Here is a 12,040-nt window from a genome sequence, read left to right as displayed (position 1 = left end):
AGCTTTATATAAAGGGGTAGTTCCATCAAGCTAGATTTTTGTATATTACTTTGTTTAAGTGTTGGGACAAGGTCAAATATCTCTTGCACCTTCTCAATGTTTTCCTTTCAATTTTGTGTAGCTTCTAATGTTATTTTTTTAGCTCCCATCTTTGTGTCTCTGTATCTCTGCTGTGACTTCAAGCTTTCAAAGCTGAATCTGTCTTGCTTTGCACAGATCATTGTTAGGCCTTGTGCTGGTACCTTGTAGATGACTGCAGTTATTACAACACAGGAAACACTAAATCCTGAAACAAATGATCGTGAGTAGGCTAACGTAGCTATCTAATCTGTATTAACTTCAGTTGCTTGGAGAATGATAGTGTAGGAGTGAGTTATGCTGCTCAAGTCCCAGACGGTGTCCTGCAATAACGCACAAGTAGTCTCAAAAGGATTGATTGAAGCTTCAAATGCCAGAATTTATCTAACTACAAAATAAGTAGAAAAAAAAAAACCCTGGATTAAAAGAAGATTATTATCAAGTGAGTAAAATGCTTTAGAAATTATTATAATTCCTCTGTTGCCATATATACGAACCCAGTTTTCAGATGCCGTGGATCAAAGGCCGGGTTTATGGATGCCATTAGTACTTTCTGGAGCGGCAACACCGGCCGGAGGTGAGGTGTAGCGCTCCCACCTTCCTCCCTGACAGGACCAAGCATCCCTCATCGCCCACCCCCCAAAGTTTTGAGGCTGGAAGGCAGCCGGCCCGGTGGTTCCGAGGAGCCGCTTGCTTGCCTTCTAGGGAGATTCGGTTTCCAGCTCCGGGACAGGGAAGGGACTAGCGTTTCCCACCGGTCCTGCTGCGTTCCCCTGAGCCACAGTGCCCCTAGAGGTGCCGACGTGGAGCTTGCCAGCCCGCACCGAGCCGGCGCCGGGCTCCCCGGGAGCGACCTCAGCCTGTCCCGACTGTCCCCTCAGGCCGGGAGAGCTCCCGCCACCGCATCCCAGCCCCCGGCAGTCGGCAGAGGCGGCCGCGGAGGCCGGGCTCCCTCTGGGCGGCAGGAGGTGAATGGCAAGCGCCGGCGTCTCCCTCCCACACCCCGCTGTCGGTCTCGCCTCCTCCAGCAGCAGCAGTAGCGGGTCACCTCTGCGCGGCTGAGCCGAGCCGCGCCGCGCTGCCTGCTGGCCGCAGGGCTGCCGGAGAGGCGGCTGCCGCCTCCCCTGCCTACCTGCGGCTTGCGGTGACATTGGGAGGGGACTGCCGAGGGTGGCGCCGGGGGCAGGAGCGCCCGTGCCCGGAGCCAGCCGCACCTCGCCCTCCCGGCGGCGGCGGGGAGTGGGGTGGCGGACGGGCTCGGCTCCGGCTGCCTGGGCGCGCAGCTCTTCATTTCCTCTCGCCGTCCATCGCGCTGCTGGAGGCTCCGGACTATAAATAGCAGCTCGCCCGCCGCCGAGCGTCTCCCGCACGCACCGGGGGAAAGTGCCGCGCCGGCCGCCCCGCTGCCGGACAGGTACAGCCGCTCGGGAGGGGTGTGGGGGCTCTTGCCGCTGGCCAGTGTTTCTTTCCTTGTTTTCCCCGCGGGCTCCGGCTCGTCAGGAGAGATTAGAAGCCGAGAATAGGTTCCGGTAAAGTCCCTCCCTTTTATTCCCTTATCAAGTTTCTTAAGGTTACAGCCCGCCGGGCGCACAGCCCTGGCAGCGGGAGAAGGCGTGTTCGCCGGGGGCCGCGGCCGCCGCTGGGCGAGGGCTGATCCGGGCTGGAGTGCGCCGAGGGCGGCTGCCGCTCTCCCGCCCCCTCAGGGCCGGCGCTGAGGGAAGGAAGGTGGCCCGGCTGCCCCAGAGACCCCTGCCCGGCTAGCCGCCGCCCTCCGGGGATCACCGGGAGCGCGGAGGAAACCGAGCTGCCAGGGCAGCTTCCAGCTAGGACGCGCCGGGGATCTCCCCTAGTTTCTCCCGACGGCCGCGGCGTTGCCCGCCGGGAGCCTGGATGCCGCCTTGGCCGCGGTGCCGGCGCCCCCGTGCAGCTGTGGCCGTGGCCCTTCTGAAAGCGTATCGGGGGGTCTCGAGGACTTTATCTGTGAAGGTTTTGTGTCGCATTCGAAAGTTGGGGATACTTGGGTGAGGGTAGCGGTTTCTGTGGGTGATGCTAAGGGTTAATTTGGTGGAGTAATCGAGCTATAGGATCCCCATCCCCATCTTGCAAAGAGCAGTGTCTGCCGAGATGGAATGGAAACCACAAGAAAGGTATTACAAATAATAAAGTTGAGCAGAGTTGTAACTTGAAATTGTATCAGCCAGAAACCGGGGGGACGGGGGGAGGGATGATGATGATGATGATGTTCAATTTCTGATCCACAATCGAGTAGAGCTCTGTTTTCTTTTTCTGAAATGACACAGATTTTGAAGCATGGATGGTAAAGTTTGGGACTCCCTGCTTGGTCCCCAAAACTAACCCAGTACTTTATCCAAAATAGAAATAATAGGATCAAGTCTTTGTGGAGCTGTGTTTTCATCTGATGCCTAATTATGTTTCCATTTATCTTCCTTGCCAGAGGAAGTTTACTTGTTTATTTACCCATTAATCACGTGTTAAAATAGATATACTAAAATTAGGCCATGCGTATGCCATTTAAATCTGGCTTTCAATCTCAAAGATGAGAACATTTTCAGTCTTTACTGGCTTACAGGCACTCTCTGTATGTAAATGATGCCTACCTACATAGCAAGAATGATGGGGAGAATGTCTCTCGGTCTGTATCAAAGAAAGAGTATGTGAATAATTAGTTACTAACAAAACTTCTGTTTGGATAAGTATTTGCAAGTGTGATATCAGTTTTTAAAAAGGCCGTTTTCTAGCCACTTGATTATTTTCAATGCTTTTATTTTACTTGATTAAATTTGAGCTAGCTTTAAAGCTCTGCAGTATCTCAGATTTTTTTGTTCTGTGAACCTGTATATTGGATGGCGTTTGTGTACGTAAGCCCTCATTACTGTATCTATCTATGCAGGACTGAATGCTGTTTACTTCACACATATTGATAATTCCACCAAAATTAGGATATAAGTCATAAGATTAGTATGAGCAGCAATTAATCCTGTGAGATTTTTGCAGCCCTGATGATCTAAGTGGCAGTGTTACTACTTCAGAGCCCTATTTTTGGTTTTTTTCTCCCTTCTGCTTTCTGACAGTTTCTACAGCACTCAAGATTAAATCTTTCTTATACATCTTTTCTTTTACTGGCTTTCTTAGACTGACTGACGCTTCAAGTTCCAGTTTTCCATGGGTTCCTCAAACCTTGCAAGTGCAGCTGATCCTTCTTTTGCTCTGGTTTCACTTTCTCTGGAGAGACTTATCTGTGAGGCTGCTTTAGTTTTTTTTGATCAAACAATTCTGTCTTCTTCAGCCTAAGGTATATCAGTTTGAGCAGGTGTATCCAGGTGCCTCTTACAAATCCTCCTTTATGATCTATAGTCTCCTTATTTTCTCATCTGACAGAAAGATTTCACATTAGGTGAAGGTTTTGTGAACCGAAAAGGCAAGATTAATACTCCACTTAGTGCCTGGAAGTCTACTGTACTGTAAGACGACAAAAAAACCCCAATCCCAAAACCCCAACAAAAAACACAGGAGTGGAAGACCTGCCTGGATCATTGAAGTCTGACAGTGCTGCTGGCTGACAGTAATGAGTGGAAGCTGTGAGGGAGTCTACAGGTGAAGTAATTTTTTGAATAGGCCTAGGCCTAAATTCACTGTGAATTTTTGGAGGCAAAGTAGTGGGATTGATAGGTATGCTGAATTATTTAGCTTGTTATGGATATATATTTTTAGCACATGACTTTTGCAGAGAAATACAAAAGCAATACTTTTTGAATTTATATAACAGGTTTACAGGAGTAAGAATGCTTACTGAGACAAATCCAAAGGTGGACTCTCAACACTAAAGTTTCTTCAAAACTTCTGATGACTTGAGGCAGCATGCTTAAACACTTGGGCAGTTAGCTACATGTCTCTCCCTAACTTATATTTTCATAACCCTTCCTGTATGTCAAATGTTCTGACTGATGGAAATTTTTAGGAGGGCTAGTTTTGCTTGGCTTATTAAATATCTTGTATTACACTAATATTTTATTGTCATTGTTGATAAATGGTGAATGTTATTTATTACAGTATTGAGAAAGGGCTCTTTCTTTGAAGTAACCTGGGCTGATATAACTCAAATTCTATGAAATACTTTTCCCCAGATTTTTTAGTTTACTTATAAATCTCACTTTGAGTGTCAAAACATGAGCTGGAAGGCTGAAAAGTTACTTGGGATGAGTTGGCAGTCCTGGCCTTATCAGGCCTTGGGTCTTGTCTATTACTTACCCTGGGTTTAGGGGCCCTCCCCACACTTCTTGATTTCACCTACAAACCTGCCAATCTCACTACAAATTTGTCCTGAGTTCTCCATTTCTATTTAGCATCAGTCACAGCTGATCTCGCTCTTGCTGTCTTTTTTTTTTTTTTTTAAGGGAATGCCTCATTCTTCCTTAACTCAGTTGGGTAATGATCTAGTCCGTTAGCTTCTCAGGCTCTCCTGTCCTGGATAGTTGATATGTTATAGAAAACCTGAGGCAAACTGTGAAAGGACAGCTGGATTGCACAGAGTTTGAATGTGGTGCTGGACTTTAGCTCAGAGACGTCTTCACAATGATTTTAATTAAAAAGACTTGCTTGTCTTCATACAAAATCCATGCTGACAATTCTAAAGAGGGCTTGAGGTTTGTGGATTTCAGTTTCTTGCTGTTTAGAGGGCTGTGCATTTACTGCTTGACAGAAGAGAAAAAAGAAGTATAAACTACTGATGTAGAATTCTCTAGTGCATTTTCTCCATAATCTGCAAAAGGAGATTCAGTTGATTTGGCCAGTCAGGTCTTTCTGGGGAAGATTTTTCCCCATTTTTTCTGTCATCATAAATTAACTAAATATGGACAGAATCTCAAAGAGCAAATCAGATTTAAGCAATCCATTCTACTATGAAAACTGCTGTTAGGAGACAGGATACATTGTCTGTCTTCCAAGTCTTGTGTACCTTTTTGGCAAGGTATACTGAAATAGCATACTGAAAAGTGAAGTGGACATCTTATATTGTGCATGGTATAATTATTAATTTGTCTTGAGAGGGAGTGAATAGAACAAACTCTATCTGCTTATTCTGTAGGTTTTTCAAGTTTATAATGATAAAGTTTGCTTATGTGTTTCAGTAATGGGTTTTGAATTGTTTGATGTCAGTGTTGTTGGTATGACTTTTAAGAAATACAGAGTTATTTCTGCTTCTCAAGTGTTATAGATCCAAGGTATAAAGAACTTGCCACTCTTCAGAGTCCTAAGAGACTGGGCAGGAACGTTCTGTTTACAGTTGCTTCAGTTCTCTCTCTGCACAGGAGGTTGAAAATTTGGTTTGGATGTTAAAAGCCTTTTTGTCTCAGTCTGGCAAACTAAATCTCTTCCTATTTGCCAGTGAATTTGCCCCACAGGCTCCTTTAGATTGTTTTTAATATTGAACCTGGCTCTATTTAATGAAAATACATAAGAAAACACAAGCTAAAGGTGCTTACTTGACATAGTACTGTGTCAAAGTGTTAAATATGATGCTGTTTATCAAGGTCATTTTGGCAGGCTGAGTTTGTGCTCTGTTACTGAGTGTCATGGCATTAAAAATCAAATCCATCTGTGCTTTTTTGATGGATGTCCTGTGTTTTGTTTTGTATCCTGTTTCTGTGAAATTTCACCCTGTGACCCCAGTGGAAATTTATCCCAAATAGGGCAATAAAGTCAGTCTGGGGAGAGCTTTCTCTTAAACTTAACATATATAAATAACTAAACCACTTTCCTTTGTATCAATTTCTTTCATTCTGTTATCTGTACTCTTGCCAATCATAGTTTCTTGCTGCAAAAACACTATTTTGGCAAATAGACTGAAATCTCTTAATATGAGGCACTAGGAAGACCCTGTTTTTTAACTCGACTGTAAGAGGTGGATATGTAATGGACAATTAAGAGGAAGAAAGTCATCTGGGGAAAAAGATTTTATTGTATTTTCACAGCTGTTCGTGTACCATCAAGTTTGTGTATTGTTTGTTTAGTCATCAAGTGTGATCTTAGCATATTTATACAAATGCTAGTAAGATGCACAAAACCTAGAGTGCACATTTCTGTAATGAAAATGGCTCAGAAACATGCAAGTGGGTGTAAAATCTAGGTGTTAAATGTGGTTTGGTATCTTATGCATATTTGTGCAAATGGAATATTAAGAATGCTTCAGCTCTGGTGTTGTACGGTGTTTCTGTAGCAGCAGTAACAAGTTCTGCTTGTTTTGTGTTTGCGTAAGTGGCTAAAGAAGACAGCTGTCAGTAAAACCAAGTTTTCTAAGATGAAATAACTTTCTCTGCTATAGAAATATGATTTTGGAATAATGTCTTTAGTGGGTTATTCCATTTTATTCTGTAAATGAGAACAGGGTTTGGTACACAGAGTATGAGATACTGCATTCACAGTAATGTCAGTCTGCTACTTTTATAGTTTTAAAAATATGCTTTCAATTGATAAGAAGATCTTTAATTTTTCAAGTCAATAATCTAGAAGTTGTAGTGTCTGAGAAGTGCCTTTTTGCTTTATCCTAGTAAGAGTGTGGGTTGGGTATTTTTATTTTTCTTCTTCAAAAGGCAGCTATATAGCTCTGCTGTATTTGGAATTTCTGTATTACTGCCTGTCATCACACAGAACTTGGGTGGCTTTTGTAGAACGGCCATGGGGCATAGCCTTTCTACGTTTGCTGGAAATGAGAATTCCACAATGTTACCTCTGTGTGGAAAGCGGATTGTAAAGCAAACTCCCCTTCAGTCTTGCACAGCAGCTCTTTCCACAGGAGCACTGTAAGCAGGATCATCAGATGCTGGCCCAGCCATTGAAACTTGCAATAAAGACAGAGGATGTAAATGAGGGAGAAACACCTGGTTAAAAAGAAAGTAAATATTGAAGTAAGTGTTTTCAGTTTAGACTTGCAATTGAGAAATATTGTTCAATTTGTTCTATAATTTCTGTACAAGCACAGATGCTTAACTTGCATTAACTTTCACTCAGTGAATCTACATTAACATTTTTACAAATGATTCATATTTGATAATTGTTTAGCCATAGAGTCACAACAATTATGAATTATATATTTTTAATGCTAGGAATTTTTTTTTGTCTTTCCTGCTGTCAGTATCATATTACTTTAAGTTCTGCTATTTTGTTTCAGCTAGCCAACATCAACATTTTCTACTAGGAGCTGATAGTTTCCAGGTAAGACAAATAGAAGTGATGACTGCTGTTTCATGAAAGTTGTTTTGGTTTTGAATACCACAGGTGACAATAGTATGAAGCTTGGAATGTATAAATACAGCCTACACTAGGTAAGAATGTAAAACATGAAGAATAAAAACATTTGGAATTCTTTATGAGCCCAATAGAAGCTGCCACAATTATAGCTCATTTTGTAGATAAGAGTATTTTTACTGCATAGTCTCCTCTTAGATATGAGGTCGCTTATTTTTCATGGTCTTAATTTTTCTTGACTTTACCTTGTTTGAGTCAGGGAATATGTTTGGGCACTTACTGTAACATAGCTGGTATACTGAAAATTCTGTCTGCATTTTTATTGTGGTTAGCTGGCTTGTGTTTGTAGTTAGGTATTGGTTAGGAAAACCACACATTGTTGAAAAGGTTATGTGAGATGTATATTTTTACCTGTAGGACAGAAGCTGTCAACTGATGAAACAATGATGGGTGAGACTTCATTTTAACATTTTATACCTGTATTATAGCCATTTATAATTTATCTAGGATGATCTGGTATGCATATATTGTTTTTAAAATAAAAATACTGGAATTGTACTTAATCTGATGTCAAATTGCATGTACTGTTGGAGTCTACTATCTTTCACTCAGAGAATGTGTATATGTTTGAACTTATACACACACACACACATATATATATTCCCCCACCCCGAGTTGCTGTGGATATAAGTCTTCTTAGAAATTGCAGGATGTGCGTCTTAAAAAGCTCAAATGTATCTTCATGTTCTTCAAGAATTGCAAGGGAGCTTAAGTGACAGTGGGAGTTAGGAGAGTTGTCTGTGAGCAAAGTACATCCTTTGTTAGTAAAGTTTGCAGTCCTTTCAAAGTTTTCCTTGAGCAATGCCTGACGATACAAAAATTCTGACTGGAGTGGAGAAAATAACATTTACAGGAACCTTTAAATCAGTTTCTGTGCCACCAAGATGCGATAGCCTAGAGATAAATTTCCCTATTAAAGCATAAAAAGCAATAGGGATCAGAGGACCCAGCCTGTAAAGGTTGTGTGCAGAGCTCCTAAACTGCTTTATTATGTATTTGCAAGTGAAATGAGAAAGCAGTTTGATGTAACACTGTGAAAGCTTTACATTTTTATAAATTGGATTTTCTCTCTGACAAAAATGAAAAGTCTGGTCACAATAGCTTCTTTGCAACTGTGTACTGCAAAAAGCCAAGCTGTCCACATGCTGAGGTTATTAAATGAATTTAGGCTGTCAAAATATACATGGAAATATATTTAGTATCTTGCACTAAAATGGATCAGTAATTAATCTGATGGTAAAGGAAGAAGACTGTACATACATAAGATAAAACTCAGGATATACTGAATATGTTTGAGGAAGGAACATTTTATAAAATCCCAACTTTTGATAATGACTTCTTTTAAGCAGAAGACACAAAAGAACTATGAAGTAGTGGGAGTATTTGGTGAGGAAACACTTCCCCCTCCTTGTTCTTTGTTCATACTATTATGCTTTTCGCAGAAGAAAATGTTCGGTACCATTGATATCTGTCACATCAGTGTTTTGAAGATAATGTGAAAGACTTCCCAGCAGAAAATGTAGATAAATAAACCTGTGCTTACAGGCTCACTATATATGGGTCCTAGAGGGGCACTGTAAGTAGTGACCCTCTATGTTCATGTAGTCTTTGGAAAGCTCAGCCTTAACTTTTATCATTCATAGTTTTAGCAAAGGAAACCTGGCATAAATTCTCCTTGCCAGCTCTGAATCTTAGTTGTTGCTTGAACTCCAGCAGTAAATTGAGATACCATGTCTCAGTATGGATTGTTTTGGTTCAGCATTCACAGCTATTTTTGTTTGTTTGTTTTGACTGGTGTTAATGGAATGGCAAACTGTGGTAATCTTCCACAAAAGTAAAAGAATGCCAAGCACCAGTTTATCAAAAAAGGATTGTGGATGCCCATATTAATGTTAATAGCAGTTGTCCTACAATTTGCAGCTGAAGATTGATCTAAAGATGTGTGGGAACCTGACAGAGCAGATCTCTGACAAAAGTAGAATGTGAAAAGTCACTGACTGAGTCACAGGGTGAAAGGAATAGAGACACTGAAGCAAGATTAAATGGTAGCTTATTTTAGACCAGTATAAAAAGTATTGCAGAAATAAACTGTCTGATCTGATGTCCAAAGATCTCACCTCCAACAAGGATTCTAAGGAAAATGAAATCCTTTGGTCCAGTATGGGCTGTGTTTTATAACCCATGGGTGAACACTGAAGGAATTACTGATGCTGATCTAGGAAGCAAAGTGGTGAACCCCAGTTTAAGCAAAGCAAATAGTCTCCAGAGGTTCTGGGAATAAGTCACTTCTTACCTGAGCAGTGGGAACAAAAGTAAGTCCACCCATCTGGAGTTCTCTACTTGTTTTTTTCTAGTAGAACCAAACCTTGGAGCCTTTGTCCAGCATTTATTTGTTACCATATTTAAATAAATCTGATATTTCACTAGAAAACATGCTACAATTGTTTCCATGTTACTCTGAGAAGATACATTTATAACAATTATTTTAAACACCTCATTCAGCACTTGCTCTACTTGTTGAACAGCTTGTTAATGAGGTGTCCTAGAGTTATCTATGAATATTTATTAAGATTTATATCAAGAGTAAAATATAGAGAAATTGTACTCTTTTTCAAAAGAAAAATGATTACTCATTTTCAGTCTCTGAAATTACCTTTACAATCAATTTTGGTATGTTAAAATAATTATATGCTTATGAATTTTACCTGAAGCAGAGATCTGATGTTTATGGCTTCTCTTTTTTTGGGAAAGGTTTTTTTTACCCTTTTAGAGAAAGAAAAGCTACCTTTAGCCTCATGAACTGTTCCAGATGGGGTGTGGGGGGAGGGCCAAAACACTGTAAAACATAAACATAAAATATTTTGCCTATTTTAAATAAAATATGGATGAAGACCTAGCCTATGTCTGTGGGAATTTCTCTTGGCAGATGTTTCCTAAGTTCTGAAAAATGTCAGCTTTGAGAATCTGTTTTTGTGTTCTGGAAGAGCAATGTCTCCCACTAAAGTTTGAAGGTTGAGGTAGAAATATTTCTTTGGAAATTGAACTATGAAATGCAGGAAGATATATTTTAAAGCAATTTTAGAAGACAATACCAGCCTGTCAGTTTTGACCCTAGTTTTTAATTTCTGTATTTGGAACAGTGTTGCGGCTTTACACCCAGATGGTTTGTTAGTTCTGCTGTAGTAAATAATTCAAAGGAGCCTTTGTTATGTAGTCAGCAATGTCACACATCTCTCACCTCCCCTAAGTGATGGGAGCAGATTCTGACCCCATTTGCAGTGCTGTAGGTTTGTTGCAGCTCAAGGAAGCACTTTGGAAGATTTTGGGTTTTCTTTCTTAAAAATAATTAAAATCTTAACTTAAAAATGAATTTTTAAAACTTAGCAGTAATTTAGCCTCTCATATGTTGATTCTGGAAATGCACAGAAGGGGCAAGACAGTAAGAGAAACCCAGGTGTGCTGGTATTTTGGTAGAAAGTGCTGGCCTCATCTTGAAAACTCTCATTGGGCTGAGGGTCAGACTTGAACAGGCAAGGTAAGATGTGCCTCTATTGAATGGCAACGAGGAACTGGAGGGCAGCTAGTGTCTGCAGAACAGGGCACCTCTGGGAAGCCATAGGAACATCAGGGCTAACAGAAATTTTCCTACCAGCTGGGAAAAGAAGGACTATGTTATAACCAGTCTCAGTGCTGCAGCTTTCCTGAATCTTTAACAATGAAGATAAGTCTTTGTGTGCTAGGTTACTTTCCATATTACCTGAAAGTTTTCTTTGTTCCTGTTTGTGTTTAGAGAATTTCTGTGCCTATGAGGAGCTAAGCTGGCTGCCTCTTTAGACTACAGTAAATTCTATTCTTACATACTGTTGAGAAATCTGGGTTTTGGTTTTTAATGAAAGGTGCATATAGTTGTTTTTTTGGAGCTCAATGAGAAGTGTCAAAGTTTGTTAGTGTTAAAAAACTTGTGAAGTCTGTTATACTACAGCCAACTCACCCACTTGTCAGCAATACTGGATTTTCCTTTTTCTTCATGGATGGTTATCTTTCAGCTTGTTCTATTTCTGTCCAAATAGTGTTGCTCCTATTCTAGCCCAGTGAAGGATATTCATAGCTTTCAGACCTACTTCTCATCACAGCCAGACCACTAACAGAATCAGACAGTGCTGAGGTGGGAGGTGCATGGAACTTGCCATGCTCTTCTCAGTAGAATTTTCTGCATCTGACAGGTGATGCAACCAAACAAATAAACAAAATTCAGATCCTGTAATGACTCTAGGCAGCAGGTGCTTGTACAGGTCCTGCATGGACTGCAGTGGCGCAGGTAACTGAAAAAGCAAACAAACCAATTTATACTATTTTAAGAATAGACACTGTCTTAAACCATGAACTCAAAAGTTGTCCTGTGTGAAGGGACCGTGTAAGTAAGTTCATAAGATTGAACAGAGAAAGACAGATGATTCTTTTTGTCTGCTGTGCCACATCGAAAAAAAAATAAATAAAAAAAGCCTTAAAAGAATTACCAGGCAATGAGGAGATAATTAAACCATCAAGCACAGAGAATTTCACGGCCATTGTGGGTAAACAAGTCTGGCTGCTCCAGGCAAGGAACCAACTTAATTAAAAGCAGTGACAAGAAAAAAAA

At 41.0% G+C, this 12,040-nt stretch overlaps 1 protein-coding gene across 1 annotated transcript in view; it reads left to right on the top strand.

The window, feature by feature from the left end:
* The first annotated feature begins 1,440 nt into the window (after positions 1 to 1,440).
* The window catches only part of INPP4B (inositol polyphosphate-4-phosphatase type II B), a 309,603-nt gene continuing 299,003 nt past the window's right edge, over positions 1,441 to 12,040 (top strand). The window contains exon 1 of the mRNA XM_058837251.1: positions 1,441 to 1,492. The gene's annotated coding sequence lies outside the window, so the exon portion shown is untranslated. The remainder of the gene's footprint in view (positions 1,493 to 12,040) is intronic.

This window comes from Poecile atricapillus, chromosome 4, assembly GCF_030490865.1.
Source record: "Poecile atricapillus isolate bPoeAtr1 chromosome 4, bPoeAtr1.hap1, whole genome shotgun sequence".
Classification (NCBI taxonomy): Eukaryota; Metazoa; Chordata; class Aves; order Passeriformes; family Paridae; genus Poecile; species Poecile atricapillus.
Note: the sequence above shows the minus strand (reverse complement) of the source record. Positions and strands in the feature narration are given on the sequence as shown.